Source organism: Amblyomma maculatum, chromosome 4, assembly GCF_055883805.1.
Source record: "Amblyomma maculatum isolate TAMU_Amacu chromosome 4, ASM5588380v1, whole genome shotgun sequence".
Lineage (NCBI taxonomy): Eukaryota > Metazoa > Arthropoda > Arachnida > Ixodida > Ixodidae > Amblyomma > Amblyomma maculatum.
This window is the reverse complement of record NC_139347.1, coordinates 84288507-84310061: the sequence shown is the minus strand read 5'-3', so window position 1 is coordinate 84310061 and position 21555 is coordinate 84288507. Positions and strand designations below refer to the sequence as shown.

Sequence of the window (21555 nt, the reverse complement as noted above, 5' to 3'; positions counted from 1 at the left end):
GAGCAGGTAGAACTAGCAGGATGCTTGGCAGCCGATCAAAACGAGACGATATTCGACTACGTTTAGCTTGTTCGAAGATGGGACGGGTCTGCAACCCGGTATCGACGGTTGCGCAGTCTTTACATAATACAAGATTGAAGACTTCATCTGCAATACCTTTGAGTATATGGCCTATTTTCTCTTCTTCAGTCGTGTCGTTGTCCACCTTGCGGCCAAAGCAAGCACATCTTCTATGTAGGCGTCGTATGGTTCTGTGGCCGTTTGTGCGCGTGACGCCAGGCATTTTTTGGCGGCGAGCAGGTTTCCAATGGGCTTATCAAATAGGTCATGCCTAATTTGCTTACAAACTGCACATGAAGATAGTTCTGGCTTGTGTGTGACGTACCACTTGCGCGCCGTGCCTGTCAGAAAGAAGATTAGGCTGGCTATCATCATTGTGGCATCCCGCCGATTATTCGCGCAGGCCCACTCATACAGGTCGATTCAGTCGTGTACGTCGACGTTGTCATCACTGCCACAGAATGGGCCAGGGTCGCGAGGCGGGACCATGACGACGGCTTGTGAGGCCCTCGACGAAGAGACGGTTGCTACTGTGTCAGCGACAGTAGACATGTTGATGGGTGCGATGTGCCGACCGCTTTGGAGGTCAACTTGGGGTACAGGGACTGAATTACAGCCTCCACCAAGATCTTACGGGACCTTGATATGGCCAGTTAATTCAGCACAGCACAGTTAGCACAGCGGGAAATACAGTGCCGCCCAGTTAACCGCACGCACACTTCAGTGTCTTCGCCTCCCTGTACAATCTATCAGTTCTTCTTCGTCACAATATTAGCGGCGTAAAAGAACGCGGATCTAAAACGCATCTTAAAACAATTACAAGAGCGTGGTTCGTCTGCTTCCTTCTTTTTGCTGACCACTTCCTGCTTTTGATCTGTGAACTTTATGCCATCGCTGAATTAAGGCACAGACGGACTCATTTTATCTCGCACCATTTCTTTGCGCGCTCCGCATTTTCCAAATGCTGTGAGCCTCGCCAAGCAAAACCCATTTTATTTCCAATGCCAGCTACTTAACTAAGCCGCCGCTCTCGTGGAAGAGCAGTGCAAAGGCCTGAGAAGCATATTCGTTTGTCTGCGAAGCCAGCCATTGCTACGTCAGCAGCACTGTTAAAAATCTCGAAATGTCGGAGCAAAGGTGGACGCAAGAGGTTTACTGTGAGTGGGTAGTGATCGACGAGTTATGCTAATCGATGGAACGAATTACTTTACCAAAAAGACGTAGTCCATTGCAGAGCAAAAACAATTACGAGTTCTCACTGTATTTTGAAAATCTGATTACTTGAATTAGGGGTCACTTTTACGCCTGCGTATGCTCCATGAGAAATAGTGAAATGTTTCACTGAAGAAAGGAATTTCATAATAAAGTGATGTACTTTCGCAAAGAAGAAGGAAAAGAACACTCTTCATCAACTCACAAGAGACTGAGCCACGACAACAGGGCGCACATTGAGGAGTAATTGTTACACTCTAGTATTTGTATTGATGCGCTGCACAAATTGGACGTTTACACTAAAGAAGGTGAACACCACTGTTAGAACATATTTATGGAATTGAACCTACTCCGAAGAATTTTCTTTCTTTGAGAGATCTCCCATTCAACGGAATGTGCCTGCCCTTACCATTTTACGCGCAAGCGCGTTTACAACATGACGTAATTCCGCAGTTCGTCTGTCGTGTCTTCATTTGTTTATTTTAGCACCTTAAATCGAGGTAAATAACTGTTAGACAAATCTCAAGGTGGTCCTCCAGTTTCGCGGCTGTCAGGAGCGAAGAAAGAGAGCAAGTGTCAAATTATTTACTGCAAACATTGCCCCCCTACAAACATTTTGGGATGACGTCACTGTAACAAAAACATACTAGGAAGTGCCTCTATTTCCTTGATTAGTACTGTCATTGAAAAGAAGCCTAGATGTGGAGTTTTCGCTTACTATGCTATATCTATAGTACCGATACCGTTGCAATTTACACTAATAAAACAAAGATACGCATAATATTTTGCTACATATTTTTGAGAAGGACGTGCAAAGCCTCCCCTGAATATTTCTTTCGCTGAAGTTTGGTGTCGTGCTTCATAAAGCTTCTACTTAGAGGACTTCTTTTCTGCTGTTTTACGCCAGGGCTCCATCGGGACCCCGTGTTGCAGAAACGCCGGTACCGGTTTTGCTGTCCGTTGTAACACTAAAATCCACAATAAATGAAAGCAAAAAAGCGAAGAGAAATCTCCGTGTGTGAGAAACGCTATTGCGTAATAGCCGATGGAGTCTTCCGGAGTTTCATCGAACAAATACAGCGTGTTCTGCTGAACGCGTACTAGGACGCATCAAGTTTTAGGAAGTGGCTTTCGAGCTGACGGTTCGCTTGTCGGGAATTAAGAGAAAATATATAAGAAATAAACATGAAAACTGAGATCACTACTTTGTTGGGTATGAACCGCCATCGCTTCTAACCCTTAGCGGTGGGCGTAAGTGTTCTCCTGATTTTTAATATGAGCTTACGGAAATTCGAGACTGCCGCGCTTGTCGTCTCTGTTATTTCTCTGACCCACTCCGCACGCTTTCTATTTTTTTTTTAAGTTACACAAATCATCTTCTTTTCCACGACTCTCTATGTGGTTCTCAGTTTAACTTGAACTGCTTTCGTCAGCCTCCACGTTACTGCCACATAGGTGAGTGCAGAAAAGATACAACGTTTTTAACTTTCACTTTGAGGGTTACTGGAAAACGGCTGTTTACTTTCTAACACGGAGATATTCAAAAACGTCCACCATTCAGGAGGGAGAACACGAACTGCTACGCGCCATTCTGTAGGAGCCGCTAAAGAACTCGGTGGAGGCTAATGGTTTGACGGACGGACGGACGGACTTACGGATGGATGGATGGATGGATGGATGGATGGATGGATGGATGGATGGATGGATGGATGGATGGATGGATGGATGGATGGATGGATGGATGGATGGATGGATGGATGGATGGACGGATGGATGGATGGACGGATGGACGGATGGACGGATGGACGGATGGACGGATGGACGGATGGATGGATGGATGGATGGATGGATGGATGGATGGATGGATGGATGGATGGATGGATGGATGGATGGATGGATGGATGGATGGATGGATGGATGGATGGATGGATGGATGGATGGATGGATGGACGGACGGACGGACGGGTCGGTGGGTGGGTGGGTGGGTTTGGGTGGGTGGGTGGAGGGACTGTCGGACGGACGGACGGACGGATGAAAGGGAGGAAGGATTTAAAGAAAAGAGAAAGGAATGAAGGAAAGTAGACCTTTATTTTGTTTTGGGCAATTTTCAGACGGTTTTAGGTGTCTTCAGAGTTGTCTACTTATTGCATCCCCAGGAGTCTTCATTACGGCATCTCTCATAGCCTCAGTCACTTTGAGACGTTAAGCCCTGCAAACCAAATCAAGATAAAAAGTGTTCAACGCCAAAAAAGCACACTTGAAACTTCAACATTGTGTGGCGATTCATACTGGAAGTGCACGCTTTCAAAACATTTTTCACGTAGGAGACTGCGGTGAAGATGAGAGAAGTTTCCTTTTCCTTGCAGTTCTGAAGAATGGTTTCAACTTGCATTTATAAGCATAGTGGCCGACGATTACAATACTTGGCAATGAAAAGATCTGAAAGCAGCCCTTCAAATATTTTAGTTTTCTAAGGTGCTAAAGCAGATAATCTAAACTCATACATATTTCTGAATGTAGACACTTTTTCAGTTCCCATGTTCTGTTTTTGTATGCCTTAATTTGTGGCAGCAAACATTTTCTCCATTGTTTAAAATTACTAAACTCCCTTAGTTGGGCTGCACGTGTTTTAATTTGGATGTATGTTTCTTTCTAAACCGATCGAAGACCTACCATAGGTATGACTTTATCCCACGCCGCTAGTATTCCAACCAACTCTCCACTTACTCACCAAGAGGGCATCACCTTTTTATTCCTTTTTAGTATTGTCACATCCACTTTTTCCACTCGCCTAAAAGCTATCCGAGAAATCACCTGCACTCTTGGTACCCACCACAGCACCGTATGTGCCATTCAAGGCTTCCTAGCCAGAAAGAATCTGCTCTCCACGTCGCTCTATATACGTTTCAGCCTTCGCTTTAAATAAAACCATGAAGCTCTTGTCAAATCTCCCATTTCTTGTAATCGTGTGGCGCCGCACCACCCTAAAACCAATCAGGGCCCGGCCACGTCAGCTTTGAGCTACCACTCGCGAAAGAAATGCCCGTGATTGTCGCTCACAACGCCACGCCAAAAGCGCTTCCGCGGCATTTTCTAGAGAAAATTGACTTAAACTATGTCGTTTTAAAAACAGTGGCACCTGTTCACACACGCCTCTGCCAGCCGTATGCTGGTTATCGACCTAAACTGCAACTCGCCCAAGTGCAAGTTGTCTTCCTTCGATCGTAACCTGGATCTTCCCTCACTACCGCAGCAGGAAGAGCAGAAATTTATACCACTCTGGTTATTCCCAAGCAGAAAACGTGACCGTCTCCATGGGACCACACTCTTCTCTCTCGCATATTTGTACCCGCCCTCCTCCTTCTCAAGAACCACGAGGTTCATTATTCACAGTGTAAGGCTCGTGTCAGGTACGTATTCACTTACACAGGCAACTCCAGCACAATGACGCTATAGCGTATACGTGGACGCCTCCTAAGTACGGAAGCACGGAAGGAAGGCGAAGCAAGCAAACAAGAAAATTTGCTTCCATAACTATTGGAAAAAACCACAAGTGTCGAACAGCACCTTCTTTCGACGCACCAAGGCATTTCTGGTAGATGTCCCTTGAAAACATTTGTTCTACGAAGTTTTCTGTGAATGCCGTTTTTATCTCAGGTTTTTTTGTTGACAGTTTAAAGAACATTTTATGGAATAGACAATAACTATTTTTTATGCCACGTTTTCTGTTCTTATTTTTTTTTTTTCAGTTCACAGGTTTTTCTGTTAGCAGCCAACAGAAAATGTGTACAAAAAGAAAAAAATTCACAAAGCTTCATTTTTTTCTAACACATTTCCTGGCACTTTACATCCTTCTTAGGAGGAAAGTCATACTAGCCCCCATATACCGCCCGATGTCACCCGTGACTTTGAATTTGCAAGAGCCGATATCTGTCACCAAAACGGCGTGTAGGACAACGGAAGGCCTAACAAATACCACTATAGCAAGGGCCCACCCCTGCTACCTCGTTTGAACCACTATATGGTCGCAGCAACGTAATGGCGCCTGATTGTTCACTTTCCATATAAAATTCTATGTCATCCGTATTTCGGACAGCGCTTTGGGGATGTCATTCCATTTCGCTTCCTTTTTCACATGCATCTGCACTGCATGCATTTGAAAATCAGTTTGCGATTGCACATAGACATCATATATAATGTTGTAAGCAAGGGCGGTATACAACACTAAGCCGGTGATGAAGCTCGGGAAAACTGCATCTATGGACAGCGACAGGAAAAGGGACAGTGACACATTCATGTGAATAAAATGGGGCTCTGCCACTATTGTGTCGATCCCAGATAGCTGTTGCAATATGAAGTAGAAATGTGGTATTCTTTAGCTCCGCCACTGGCTGAGTGTTGTATACGACTTTTTGTCACGACTGTAACCAAAATTTTATCTCTCCAACAAAGGCTTCAGCTGGAAAGCAAACAATTACTGCTTTTAGAGCGTTATCTTCCTCGTTACCACTCGTGAGTGTCACTTGAATCTAGGATTTGAGATCAGGTGATGATTGAGGATTTGGCGCCTCTGGCTCATAGCCCGTGCGGTACGCGGAGCCGGCAGCGTTCGCTGTTTTTCCTGTTTCGCTTCTACTTCGCCCACCTGTCGCCTCTTCCCACACCTGGCAAACTTTATTCGTGGTGATAAATATCTCCCCAAGTATGCAATATTGCCTGGCACAAAGCGACACAGCCTTCCACTTCATTGCCTATACTTACCCTCGCCCCCTCCTCCCCCCTCTCCCCCCCCCCCCCGGCCGTCTAACGTGTCTCCTGGTACCTACAACTTAAATTTTCCTCGACCGCTTCGTGTCGTCCAACCCGGCTGTGGTGTCCTTGACGTTTGCAGACAGCCATAGGGGAGTCGCGAGCTGGAGCTAGTGCTTCGACTGTATTTTTTTTTTTACTTTCACAGACAGACATGGAGGAGTGAAACCATAGCAAATCATGTCTGACCATGCATAATTAAGGTTCCGCTCTCTAAACTTGGTTCAGCCGGTTTGAATCCTAGTCATTGTGTTCTCATGCGCGTGTTTCTCATGGAGATATAACAGAGCATATAGGCGCGAATAGTTTTCTGCGCAGCCATTCTTAACTTCGCGAGAAAGTCTGACTACTTCATGTTCTAATGTTGTGTATATTTAGCTCGAAATTTTGTATGACTCATAATTACAATCTATTGGAGATGCCGTGTGCATAGGAACATCAGATATCTGCCTTGAAATACAAATAACATACAGGGAACCTGTTCCCCTCTGATGACACTACGAGATGAATTTTACAAAAAGCAATGTTTTTGCAGTAAGCAAGACAAATGAAGTCTGGAATAAATTTGGTCATCCTTACCTCTGTTTTTCCCTTTCTCTCCATAATATGTAAGATGTTCGCTCGAATATTGCCATCGAGTTTATTTTTGTTCACAGGTAATTTTGTTCACATTTATTTCGAAGTCCTGTATTTACTGCGTAAACTGACGATGCCCGGCGTGATGAGCCGACACCGCCGCTTTGAGCAACTAATGGTTTTTTGCGACACCTCTGCGTAGAGTAAACGAAAGACGCCGACACGAACGGGTTAGAAACACGACCTTAGCGCAGATTTCCTCGCTTGGAAGCATAGCCTGCGCTGAATGTTTCTCCTTTCCACGCTTCCTCGGCTTCCGTTGAATGCCAGCGTTTCCTCCTAAATTAAAGATAAAGCTTGTCTTGAAGTAGGAAGTCTGCGCCGTCTTCTCTGGCGGCTCCTTTTTTGCGCTGCAGAAAGCATCGCGTACGCAGGAACATATTTTTAGTAAATGCAAATCTGTCAAGAAATGTCCCCACATGTACTCTCCTTGCCGCTTGCGCACACTCTGTGACACTGGCGGTGTGTCTCTGAACGCATGTGTCACAAAAATCTGCCGCCACTCGTAGCACCCAGAATGCTAAAATTGCGACGCGCAAGGCGAATCGCCGGTATGCTGTGTACACAGCTCGTTTAGTCACTTAAAGGCGGGAAACCTCTTTACTAACTGCTGCAAAACGTGGTTCCGCACATGTGGAAGTCATGCGACGAGTGCCTCTGTGGGCTTTCAACAGCAGTTCTTGCACTCAGTATTGACACTTCCGTGTCTCCTTCAGAGTAAAATGAATCGTGAGCAGGACAGCACGAATAGATAACCAGTTATGTATGCGGAACAGCTATGTACACACAATATATGGTCTGTTTTTAGATAACCCAACATATATATAAAAAGCAAACTAGCTTCAGATTTGTTTTAGCTCTGGGGCCGTAATGCTGCATTCAGGGTTAACACAAAATCAGCGTTCTTTTCTGCTTTTAGTACTTTGCGGCAGAAGCTCGGCCCAAAAGTGCGTTCGCAATCAGTGCTTGTAACAAATGGCTAATGCCGGGACCATTATTCTCAAAGACTAATGCTGGCTCTAAGCGAAATGGACTTATTTATGTTTGTACTGCATGGTGGTTTCTTTTGTTTTACTTAGTTTTGCAAAAAAATTATGATTTCGTGATCTCAATATATTCTGTGAATCAGAGTAATTTTCGGAGTCGAATTTCCTGCTTCTTCAGTGTGTATTGGTAATTTCAGAAAAGGTGCAGTCAAAACTTTTCAAAAAACCATCTGGACAACATCCGCAATATTTCTATCACCGAATTTAATGAAAAATTATGCATGTTTAAGGTCTCTGATATTGATTGATGTGCCAAAGAATAAACATTAAAGTACGAAGTTATGTCATTTTCCCAGATATCGAGCAAAGGCTTTCATGTCTCCATTTGAATTTTCAATGAATATCACACCAGCACTATAGTGAAGCGGAATATCCCAACACAAAATCTTCTACACTTGTGCAAATGTTTTTAAGTTAATATTGCATAACTTACGTGAATAGCTTTTACTGGAGACTTCTTGCATACTTGCATACCAGCACGTCCTTGAATTTGACTCAAGTGCCTTATATACGAGAATTTGACCGTGTTTAGGCACCTTGTACAAATGCAAATGTTAAAGAAATTGGAGAACGAGAATACGCAATTACCAACTCCGCACTCGCAAAGAGGGGAATCAACTGGGTAGCGGCAGAAAACGTCTTCTGTTTGTCCTGACAAGCACATGGCGTCGACTGAATTTACAAGTTATCGACAAGGTGTACTCCTGGAGTCTTAACGCTCAGCGTCCAATACGGCCAGTAGGGTCTTTAAGAAAGCCAGCAATGTGCATGGCGATCTGTAACCGCGGTAAAATGTCGGCCAAGAAAGTAGGGACTAAATCTGGTGACGGCCGACACGAGGGCTAGGCTTTCACTCTCGGTAACTGATGTATTTTGTTCTGAATCGGATAGGATATGACTTAAGCGATAACTCGGTAGTGACCATTCTGTCGCTGAGCAAGGATTGCACCAATGCCATAGCCACTTGCGTAGGTGCGAAGCTCTGTCAAAGCTGAGACGTGGAAATGGGCTACGACTGGTGGTGTAGTAAGTGCGGCAATAAGTGCTGCGAAAGCGTCCGCCTTGTCCGGGCCCCAGCACATGGGCACGTCATTTTTCAACAGGCTGGTGAGAAGACGGGCGATGGCTGCAAAATGTTCCCCAAAGCGACGAAAGTAGGAGCACAAATCGAGGAACCTTCGGACCTCAAGCGCGAAACTATGAGCTGGGAACGAACTGATTGCACGGATTTTGGGTCGGGCTAGACGCTGTCACAATTACGTTTGGTTTGGTTTGTGGGGTTTAATGTCCCAATGCGACTCAGGCTCTGAGAGACGCCGTAGTAGAGGACTCCATAAATTTCGACCACCTGGGGTTGTTCAACGTGCACTGACATCGCACAGCACACGGGCGCCTCCTTCGAAAAGCGGCCGATTAGCCAGGTGGCCAAGAATCTTAGTATGAGTGTGACGGAAGCGGCATTTTTTGCCATCGAGCTGAAGGCCAGCTCTACGGATAATTGTGAGAATTGTAGGAAGACGATCCAGGTGGCTTTCGAATGGGGATGAAAAACGTTAACATTGTCTTAATAACACATTCAAGTGGTTCATTTGAAACCTCGGAACAAACAGTCCATCATTCGTTCGAAGGTCGCATGAGCATTATAAATGCCGAACGGCACCACCTTGAAATGGTAGATGTTATCTGGAGCGATGAACGCTGTTTTCTCTCGGTCGCGTTCGTGCACGGTAATCTGCTAGTAGCCCAAACGGAGATTAATCAATGAAAAGTACTTGGCTCAGTGTAAGCATTCGATGGCATCGTCTATTCGAAGGAGAGGATAGACATTGTAGTACTTTGTATTACCTGACGTTGTGAATGGGAGACGCTATGGGTGCTGGTGGACAGGGCAGACGCAACTGTTGTCTCTGAGGTGAGCAACGGCGGTTGTTTGACTCAGCGGACGACGGCCAATGTCGAAGGTCTCGCTGTAAGTAAGCAGAAGCTTGTGCAGATGTTGTACAAAACCATGTGGTAGACCTGCCACAATCATCGCAGACATAATATCAGAACTGGAGCTGGGCTGGGCGGGGTACTAAGAACGTCAGACTGAGAATCGTGTGTCAGAATCGAGACTGAACGTTCACTCAGAAAGGACCGTTCAGCAAGTACAATGCCTTCGGGAGAACCTGTAACGATAAACTGAAGTTGAGGACAGGCAGAGTGGCTTGATTTTGACGGATATGGACGGTGAGATGACGGACAGCAATATTACGTTACAGAAAGACATCGGTGAGAGGGCAGGAAAGATGGTCACCGCCAGAAACAGCTGGATAGGGCACTAAAGGGACACAGACGAAAGCTTCTAGTGGCAGGGGACAGAATGTGGCGGAGCGAAAGCGAGGTGGGCTTGGTAGGTCCTCAGAGTAAATAGCCAGGTCGAAGCGCAGAAGAGCAGCATAACAGTAAATGAGGGCTTATGAGCAGATAAAAACTCGAGACCATGAATTACGTCTTGAGGACAGCTGTGCAGCACGAACAAAAGTGGGTTGATCGCCAACACTTACGCGGGCAGTACACATGCTGGCTACAGCAGCACAACTGTCGTCGGCTACGTGTATGGTAAATGTCGCGGCTGGAGTAATTAATTTTCCAGGCTATGGGGAAAAGAGGAGCGTATAACAGGTACCTGGGCCCCAGTGTCAATAAGGGCAGGAACAGAAACACCATAAACAGAAATAATGATCAAGTTACTTGGTACATTAAAGGTTGGTAGAGGATTTGCAGTCCGAGTCCAGAATGCAGCGTCCTCTCCGGGAGCTGCATTTTCTAGTTTCCCGCAAAGTGGCCGCTATAGGAAGGTGACGAGATGCGGCGAGAAACAGAAGAGTGGAAGCGAGGGGTTTGCGGGGACAAAGCGACTTCGGTTCGGGGCGGGAAGAACTTGGTCGGGTGCTTGAGACGGAAAACGTGGTGCATAATTGCGTGGTGGGCCAACGTCGTGCTGATTGTTGAAAAAGCAGAGTGCTGAGCACCAATGGCCTGCGGCATGGTTGTGGCAGGAGGTATGTCCCACTCGATGACATAGAAAGCATATGGGACGGTGGTCAGGAGTGAGCCATTCCGCTGCATGTCGAGAGCTGTATTGGGGATAGAAACCACTTCGGGGAGTGGTAGCGGCAATAACAAGAGGTCATGGAAGAGCGCGTTGTTCGTTCATGGTGGGACGTGTGGAGATCCCCATGTTAGCGACATCTTGGCGGACGGCTTCATTAATCGAGGAAACTGATGCAGTGTAGTCAGAAGGTAATGAAGGAGCAGGTGCAACAACAAGTGCCAGTGCCTCTAATTCTCGGCGCACGATGCGGGTGAAGTTATCTGAAGCAGACTGCTGCCCTAAAGTCCCTGAACCAGAGCAGGTAGAACTAGCAGGATGCTTGGCAGCCGATCAAAACGAGACGATATTCGACTACGTTTAGCTTGTTCGAAGATGGGACGGGTCTGCAACCCGGTATCGACGGTTGCGCAGTCTTTACATAATACAAGATTGAAGACTTCATCTGCAATACCTTTGAGTATATGGCCTATTTTCTCTTCTTCAGTCGTGTCGTTGTCCACCTTGCGGCCAAAGCAAGCACATCTTCTATGTAGGCGTCGTATGGTTCTGTGGCCGTTTGTGCGCGTGACGCCAGGCATTTTTTGGCGGCGAGCAGGTTTCCAATGGGCTTATCAAATAGGTCATGCCTAATTTGCTTACAAACTGCACATGAAGATAGTTCTGACTTGTGTGTGACGTACCACTTGCGCGCCGTGCCTGTCAGAAAGAAGATTAGGCTGGCTATCATCATTGTGGCATCCCGCCGATTATTCGCGCAGGCCCACTCATACAGGTCGATTCAGTCGTGTACGTCGACGTTGTCATCACTGCCACAGAATGGGCCAGGGTCGCGAGGCGAGACCATGACGACGGCTTGTGAGGCCCTCGACGAAGAGACGGTTGCTACTGTGTCAGCGACAGTAGACATGTTGATGGGTGTGATGTGCCGACCGCTTTGGAGGTCAACTTGGGGTACAGGGACTGAATGACAGCCTCCACCAAGATCTTACAGGACCTTGATATGGCCAGTTAATTCAGCACAGCACAGTTAGCACAGCGGGAAATACAGTGCCGCCCAGTTAACCGCACGCACACTTCAGTGTCTTCGCCTCCCTGTACAATCTATCAGTTCTTCTTCGTCACAATATTAGCGGCGTAAAAGAACGCGGATCTAAAACGCATCTTAAAACAATTACAAGAGCGTGGTTCGCTCTGCTTCCTTCTTTTTGCTGACCACTTCCTGCTTTTGATCTGTGAACTTTATGCCATCGCTGAATTAAGGCACAGACGGACTCATTTTATCTCGCACCATTTCTTTGCGCGCTCCGCATTTTCCAAATGCTGTGAGCCTCGCCAAGCAAAACCCATTTTATTTCCAATGCCAGCTACTTAACTAAGCCGCCGCTCTCGTGGAAGAGCAGTGCAAAGGCCTGAGAAGCATATTCGTTTGTCTGCGAAGCCAGCCATTGCTACGTCAGCAGCACTGTTAAAAATCTCGAAATGTCGGAGCAAAGGTGGACGCAAGAGGTTTACTGTGAGTGGGTAGTGATCGACGAGTTATGCTAATCGATGGAACGAATTACTTTACCAAAAAGACGTAGTCCATTGCAGAGCAAAAACAATTACGAGTTCTCACTGTATTTTGAAAATCTGATTACTTGAATTAGGGGTCACTTTTACGCCTGCGTATGCTCCATGAGAAATAGTGAAATGTTTCACTGAAGAAAGGAATTTCATAATAAAGTGATGTACTTTCGCAAAGAAGAAGGAAAAGAACACTCTTCATCAACTCACAAGAGACTGAGCCACGACAACAGGGCGCACATTGAGGAGTAATTGTTACACTCTAGTATTTGTATTGATGCGCTGCACAAATTGGACGTTTACCCTAAAGAAGGTGAACACCACTGTTAGAACATATTTATGGAATTGAACCTACTCCGAAGAATTTTCTTTCTTTGAGAGATCTCCCATTCAACGGAATGTGCCTGCCCTTACCATTTTACGCGCAAGCGCGTTTACAACATGACGTAATTCCGCAGTTCGTCTGTCGTGTCTTCATTTGTTTATTTTAGCACCTTAAATCGAGGTAAATAACTGTTAGATAAATCTCAAGGTGGTCCTCCAGTTTCGCGGCTGTCAGGAGCGAAGAAAGAGAGCAAGTGTCAAATTATTTACTGCAAACATTGCCCCCCTACAAACATTTTGGGATGACGTCACTGTAACAAAAACATACTAGGAAGTGCCTCTATTTCCTTGATTAGTACTGTCATTGAAAAGAAGCCTAGATGTGGAGTTTTCGCTTACTATGCTATATCTATAGTACCGATACCGTTGCAATTTACACTAATAAAACAAAGATACGCATAATATTTTGCTACATATTTATGAGAAGGACGTGCAAAGCCTCCCCTGAATATTTCTTTCGCTGAAGTTCGGTGTCGTGCTTCATAAAGCTGCTAATTAGCGGTCTTCTTTTCTGCTGTTTTACGCCAGGGCTCCATCAGGACCCCGTGTTGCAGAAACGCCGGTACCGGTTTTGCTGTCCGTTGTAACACTAAAATCCACAATGAATGAAAGCAAAAAAGAGAAGAGAAATCTCCGTGTGTGAGAAACGCTATTGCGTAATAGCCAATGGAAGCCCCCGGAGTTTCACCGAACAAAAACAGCGTGTTCTGCTGAACGCGCACTAGACCGCATCGAGTTTTAAGAAGTGGCGTTCGAGCTGACGGTTCGCTTGTCGGGAAATATGAGAAAATATATAAGAAATAAACATAAAAACTGAGAGCACTACTTTGTTGGGTATGAACCGCCATCGCTTGTAACCCTTAAGGGTGAAGTGTTCTCCTGATTTTTAATATGAGCTTACGGAAATTCGAGACTGCCGCGCTTGTCGTTTCTTGGAATCCAATCAGTTGCCTTTAACGAGTATCGGTTACCCGCTCTACGCATTACAAGTCCTGCCCATGGCCATTCCTTCTTTGTTTCCAGCAGAATTTCATTAAACGTGTTATTTCTCTGACCCACTCCGCATGCTTTCTTTTTTTTTTTTTATAAGTTACACAAATCATCTTCTTTTCCACGACTCTCTATGTGGTTCTCAGTTTAACTTGAACTGCTTTCGTCAGCCTCCACGTTACTGCCACATAGGTGAGTGCAGAAAAGATGCAACGTTTTAAACTTTCATCTTGAGGGTTACTGGAAAACGGCTGTTCACTTTCTAACACGGAGATATTCAAAAACGACCACCATTCAGGAGGGAGAACACGAACTTCTACGCGCCATTCTGTAGGAGCCGCTAAAAAACTCGGTGGAGGCTAAATGCTGCTTCAGTACGACGGTCATAGCACTCTCCACCCGCAAACTATTCCAAACTACTGCTGTGTATCATTATGTACGCAACGAGCATGAATGAATGAATTGCTGAACTAGATAGGAATACATTTTTACCAGTGATTTCTCTCGAAGGCTAAAAGCTAGGTGCGAACGGTATAAAGAAACACACTGTCGTCCGTGCTTACAACATTGCTTGCCAGTTGTTGTTGTTATTGCTCTCTTGCCAGTTGCTTGCACCGCGTCAACCTCGAATTCTGCTGCTGCCGTCATGCGTAAGTGTTATATATGCTGTGTTATCGTGGCTTGGCACTGCTGACTTTGAACTTGACTCATCTAGGCTGTCTTTCTTTCGCGACAATGGATGCACGCCTGCGCACGCTAGCATGGCAAAGATGGTTGCGCACAAGTGCCAAAACCAGCTTGTTTCAGCCCTCTTGACCAATTTGCTGTCTTATCAAGTGTAAATAGCAATACTACGGCACAATAATCAATCACCGACGGCACAGTGGTCGCGTCGCGTTTCTCCGTTTCTAAGCTCTTCATTTCCGTCTTGGAAAATACTCCTAAGAGCACGGTATGGTAGAAAACAGTTAAACTAGCAACAGATAAAGCCAAATGTACAACATTCTATTTGTAAACGAAGTGCATTCTTCGATATTGAATATAATGATGCTTCATACTTGGCAGTACGAAAAGCTGGGCCAAAGCTAACAGGGAGACACAATACGGGCTCATGTGTCTGCTCGTTCGCCGCTTCAGTCCTGCTTTTTTGCGCTGAAGTATGAATCCTCACCAACCTGACCCATTTTCGGTTCGAAATGATGCTATGCTGCTCTGACAAAATTATTTAGGCGAGCGCTCCACTTGAGGCACGTCATTGTGAAGTTGTGCAGTAATGCATCGCGGCGGGCCTAGGGCGAGCGCTGCTCCTCGCGGCCCTGCACGCTGCTTTCTCGTCTGTAATGAATATATATAAATATATATATATATATATATATATATATATATATATATATATATATATATATATATATATATATATATATATATATATATATATATATATATATATATATATATATATATCGGTACAATGATGCTTATTAAGTTATATTTGCTTGCTTCGTGCGCGCTTAATTCGAAAATGCCTGTTCAGGGAGTTCAGCTGGCCGTCAGAGCAGTATAATATTATAAAGTGAGAAGGTGTCACCCCTTGCTAATGTGCCATTTCATTGTTGAATCTTCCTACCATAGGTGTCCGCGACGTCCTGTCCTCCACTGAAGATAGATAATTGTCTTAATGTGGGACGGGGGCCCTTATTTCTAGATCGCAATGCATACGCAGGTAAGCTTTAATCATATTAAAGCTGTTCACTTTGCGACAGGAGTGGCAACTGTCTGGTAAAAAGACGCTTCGGGATGGAGTGGTTCGCAGCGTATATCGTTGCCTTCAAAACAATCCCGGCTGCAAGAGGTGCCAAATTCAGCACTACCTCAAATTTCTACAAGTCAAGAAAATGTACAGGGCGAAGGAGAAATGGAAAGGGAAGCCTGTGTCGATGACAAGCAGATGTCATCTCCAAAAGAGCGAAATTATCTTTCAGCAGTGCAAGCACTGACAGAGAAACAGGAACAAGAAACTGAGTGACTCAAGCTGTAATGCAGTCTAAGGGATGAAATGCCGAATGCAAAATCTGCACGGTTCACGTTAGAAGGTGAAAACTAAATTTTTGCAGTGCCAGCTCGAAGCAGAGATCGAATACTGACGCTTTCGGTTTGGATAGTTTTAGGTAATCAAATAATAATTTCATGTTTACAGAGCCCCCGGATTGCGAACACTTAGTCGTATTGTCAAAATATATCCATCCAGATCACTCTCATTGGCATCCTCAATGACAGAGAAGAAGGCTCGGTGTGCGCCTCAACGGCGCAGCAGTAGGCCTGCCGCTGTTGCCTGCAAGAAAAATAAATATGCACGCAAAATGCCGCAACTGTTGCATCACTTAGCTTAAAAGTGCATTGAGTTATGCTGGCCATTTATAATGGACACCGAAGACGGCGCCTGTTTTATGATGGAGAGCGGAAATCTTGACTCAGCTTCTGTTCAACAGCGCGAAATTGTGTTCTGTGTTAGCGCCTGTCTGCGTCGCCTTTACGATCTCGGGGTTTTTTTTTTTTTTTTTTGCGCTTTATATTTATTATGGGCATCTTGCGAGCTGTGACACACACGATAAAGAACATAAAAAATCCGACTGCGCAGCTGACAACGTGCTGGTCGCTCCAAGCGTTGCCAGGACACTTCGCGTTCGAACATTGTTACGAGGCATTCTCGGCTGCACACCGTAAAAAATATCCTTTATTGCCATCCCGGAAAAGTGATAAGCTCATTATCTCAACAGATATTGGCCGTGCGCCTTCGTTATTAGCGTGCTGCCGCATTCACCCCTTTATGTTGTTCGAGATAGACAGCGAGCGTGGTTTTTACGACGTTGTCCGTGAGACTCCCATCAACGCTTTTTAGTTTCGGCTACGGCAAAAGTCGGTTGGCTTTTCTTTTCTTAATTAAGAAGAATTTCTTGCTCTGGAAGTTTTATGTGCTTCAGCATATTGCCGATTATGAAAAAAAATCATTGGTGGAGGCATCCCCCATATAATTTGAGTTACTCTACACTTATTATCCATCGCTCAAGTTTGGGATCACGGGGTTGAGTATATTTGAGTTTAACAAATATTTTGAATCCTGTGGTTCTTTCATCCTAATTTTTATTATTATTGCTTTGAGATTCGTAGAGTCCCTTCTTGGCTGCTTTCAAAATGCAGGGTGTTTGTTCGAAAATGTAATAATAGGATCTATGAGGTTACAAGGCTAGCTTTTTTTTGTAAACGCCCTTTTTCTTATTCATGCTGAGTATGAGGCACACCAATTTGGTCCCCTCTTATACTGTAGACGGTACCTCCGGACTGACCAGACCTCATGAGTTCGACAATCACGTTTCCCGGTCCTATTTTCCGTCTTTTAGTTTCTTACCTACTTCTTTGCTTTTCTGCATTCTGCTCCTCGTCGTTTCTTTTTCTTTCTTCCAAGCCGCGAGAGGTAACCTCCTGCGCAAGAATGTTAGGTGAAGCAAATCATTCCCTTCCCGGAGTCTAAGCAAACAACATTCCTTACGCCTTCAATTATCTTACGCCGTAACAACGTTGCACTATATTCCCTAGCCACACAAATGCAGTCGTTATCCGGAGAAGGAATCGCTAGCATCGTAAATATCCTGATTTATAACCGTGCTTAAGCGCTAAGGTTATGTGTATTGTTTGCGGTTGGCGCTGATGTGACTGCATTAGCAGCGAAATAACCTTGATAACTTTTCTTGCCTTTCGTTCTCACATAATTTCATATTGCCTTTCAGGGTGGCATTATTCGAAAGTAATAATATTTAATCTCGGCAAGCCGTTACGTTTACAACCTGTAAAAGCAGAAGGAAGCCTTAGTTCAAAGTCGTTTCACGTAGATACAGCTGCATGTTTGCCACAGATGCAAACAGCGAACTGCCAGTTTGAGCGCTGTATGTTCGAACCATAAACTGCATAGCCGAGGAACACGTTATCTATTTGAGCTAGGGCAACAAGGCTGCTTGAATCTCAATTCCATCTGTAGGACTGGGGTCCAAGATGCCCTGGTAGATAGAAGCGTTGGATTTGACGGCGCCTTTTACAGCCATGGGTAACACGTCTTTCTAAACAATTACGCAAGTTTCCAGTTTACATGTTATGTAAGTATCACAAATTAATTCGGTAGCCGTTTCGAATCTTCAAGTTAGTAAATTTCAATATGCACGAAGATTGAATGACGTGGCAGGTTCCGGTTGCTTGCTAGGCAAGGCAAGTAAAAACCAGAATACCGAATGTAATAGTGGGTGTAAACAACCAGCGGCACCGAAGATATTGAATATTTTAGGAACATATCGCACATAATATATGTTGTGTTCTGGCTATACGCTTTACCTTCCCAAGGCTAATCAGACTATGAGAGATGAGGTAGCGTAACCCTTCTGAAGTTTCGACAAGCTATGGTCTTTGACGTTCACAATCATTGTACAGCACACGGGGGCCTTGTTTTTCGCGGCCATTGAAAAGTGGCGGCCGAGGCCGTGGTCAAAGCCATCATTGAGACCAGAAGTCGAGCACCGTAAGTGTTGAGGTACCGGGAGGGAGAAATCATAAAATAGGTTTGTTTCAGTTAAATCACGTTTAACATTCTTAAGTGAGTCAATCTATGAGGATGCCTTAATGGAGGAATCCGGTATTATTTTGACCACCTGGAGACCTCTTATATTCACTGACATCGCACAGTGCACGCGTTTTGCCTCCATCAAACGCAATCTCCGCTGCCTGTATTTAATGCGGGTCTCACTCCTGGGCAGTCGAGAGCATTGACCCCTTAGCCAATGCAGCAGACCGAACACCCAAATAGACTAGACCGAGTAATGCTACTGTTGTATCAGTTTAAAGAACGAAAATAAGAATATTGGCGATTCGCAAAATGGTTATCGATTAAGCAACGTAAAACAATATACCGATATGAGGCAGTTCGACAGCTAAACATTGTGACGTGTTTAATACCTTGTGACTATCAGCGGGAAAAATTAGGCACGCCTTGCGGACCCGATCGTAACAGTTATTGTTTCCTATCGAAAAGTGGTCTTTAACAAAGTGTCCAGGTGTGTTTAACTTTTCTTTTAGGCAAAAGCCTTTAATGGCTCATACTCACGGCCATGAATCTGTCGGTCCGGCCACGAGAAGTGTCACACTTCGCGAGATTACGCGGTATACCGCATAATATTTACGTCATCGGCAATGACGCCAGAGATCTTGAAACGCACTTCATAAATCTCCTTGTCTACGGTGAGGAATATAGTAAAAAAAATAAATATATCAGTCCTGTCTCCACCGGGAGTTGAACCTCCATCCCAAAAGCCGCCAACCGAGAGCTTTAACCAACTGCTCCAAACCTGGGATTTCTTTTCCGGTGTTGCATGGAATTACTTGAAGCCTGATTCAACCAGGTCGTATCCGCAACCTGTCATACACAGTAGCGTCAGCATCGAGCTCTCGCTTTGTCCACACATCAAAAATCTGGGATACGTATACATGCATCGAGTAAAGGTAACCAAGCAGGAGGTCGATCCTGCACAGCATATAACCCCAGCAACATAGCACACTGTTCTCTGAACAGAGACATTGATGAACGCGGTGGCTCTCCGTGGCGATCTGTCATGCGGCTCTTCCACAGACTAACAGTCCCACTAACACACATGGTACCTCAGAAGCTTCCATTGAAGGCAAAAGTCTTATAGTACAGGGCGTAATATCAATATCCTTTTTGAGAGTCCGTTGAAGAATGTCCCAAAAACACGCTGCATCACGACAATACACAAACCAATGATCTATAATTGCTGACACAGGCGACAATCCACTGACCATGGCACGAAGACACGATTTAAAAAGTATGGTTGACTTGCGAAGTTTAAAGAAGAAAATTTTTGCGGCTGATTGTGCATACTTCCGCTGCACCCGCTTTATTACACTCTTGTCTAGAAAAGGGAGGTACGGCTGCCAATACATCGGTACAAGAAATAATGTTTCAATCTGAACTTTTATCATCTATCTTGTGGATAGACTGCATAGGTATTCTAAGCAAAATTGTATGATGAGAAATGGACAGTGTCGGCAACCTCTTCAAGAAAACCCCACATAGCACGCTCACTCCTATGACCAGTGAGCGCAAACAAATTAGGCGAATGGGCCCTTTACCGTCTGCTAAACGCACCTAGGAGGAAAGGATGGCTTGCTGTTTTAAAAAAAGAAATACCTTGAAGCATGCTGATGAACAAACAAGGGCTGCAGACCAGCTCCACCAGTCTCCAGAGGGAGAAACAGATTGTCTCGACGCAGAGCTTCCATTGAAAGGGCCACACAAAAGTAGCAAGCATTCTATGCATTGACGGTACTTTGTTCTTTGAACAATGCAACACCTGCATGACATCGACAAGCTTCGAAATCACGAAGACACTGCAAGCTTATGCGCATGCAAATAGAGATGGCTCCTTACCCATCCAAGCCTAGGTTTGTCACCTAACTGATAAGATCTGAGAATCTCAGTGAGGCCCACTGCTGCGATACCGATGCAACAGAACCCCCAAATATTGTACGGTTTCGGAGTTCCACCTGATGCCGGTCAAGAAAAGGTTTTATTCCCCAGTGATCTGGAGAACCCTTTTGATTTACCAGGATTAAGAGAAGCACCCGAACTACCACAAAAACGCTCAGTTGAGCGCAAGACTTCAATGAAACTCTTTATCAGAACAAAAAAGGGTAACGTCATCAGCATAACCCTAAATATTGGCTCCACCTTGTGATAGGGAGAAACCACGCACTGCTTTGTTTTTTATGATACTACGACAGTAGGGGGTCATTGTCGTGGCCACTGACCCTGTAGCGTCACTGACACTCCAGATATAACGCGAATAGCAAAGGCGATAGCGGACAGCTTTGTCGGACCGATGAATTAAGCTGAATAGGTGTGGTAAAGTTTTGATTAACAGTAAGTCCTTCCGTGGACGATTTATAACACTCCCGGCATCGTGAAACACACATCATAACTCTCCTCGTCTATCGTGAGGAAGATAGTTGATTAAATCTGTCTTTTCCTCACCGGGAATCCAGCCTCCATCCCTTGGATCCCCAGCCCAGCGCTTTAACCAGCTGCGCCACGTCCGGGATCATGAAACGTTTATCACAATTCTCCGTGTCTACGGTGATAATGATAGTAGCGATCACAATGACGCTACTATCATTTATAATGACAATGATGACATTAGCAATAATAATGACGGTGCATTTAGTTTATAATGACAATGAGAATAAAAATGATGCGCCGTGTGCACCAGCAACAATTAGGCTTACCTTTCTGCAGTGTAGATTCCACAATAGCCTCACAATTGTTTTCTTGAAGATATGCAACTAGATGGTTGGAAAGGAACTGCGTATTGTTTATCTGAAAATGATCGCCCTTGGCTAGCATTCCCTGCGTGGAGAGAGGCAATCAACAAGAAAGAAAAGGAGAATGCATGATAAAGAAAATATTGCACACAATTTTCTCCTTTCCCGTCAATTTTCTGCTGAACACCTTCTGAGGATCTTGCTTCTGCGTCTTGAAGCCTTATGTAGGGCAAAGGAGTTGCAACAATAGCACTCAAAGAAGTAGAAGGTTCGAAAGCCGTCGCTGTAATTTTGTTGGTAGGAGCACCGGACACTTGGCTTCGGTTCCCGCAAGCGGAGCAAAGTTTTGCTTTCATTTTATATTTATTTTTCTATTATCTT

The 21555-nt window shown here is 44.9% G+C and overlaps 1 long non-coding RNA gene across 1 annotated transcript in view; it reads right to left on the bottom strand.

Annotated features, from left to right (window-relative positions):
• Window positions 1–3355: 3355 nt before the first annotated feature.
• The window catches only part of LOC146191548 (uncharacterized), a 96433-nt gene continuing 78233 nt past the window's right edge, over window positions 3356–21555 (bottom strand). The window contains exons 2-3 of the long non-coding RNA XR_014706357.1: window positions 17204–17277; window positions 3356–3481 (exon numbers count right to left, since the gene is read on the bottom strand). This is a non-coding gene — a long non-coding RNA (uncharacterized LOC146191548). The remainder of the gene's footprint in view (window positions 3482–17203; window positions 17278–21555) is intronic.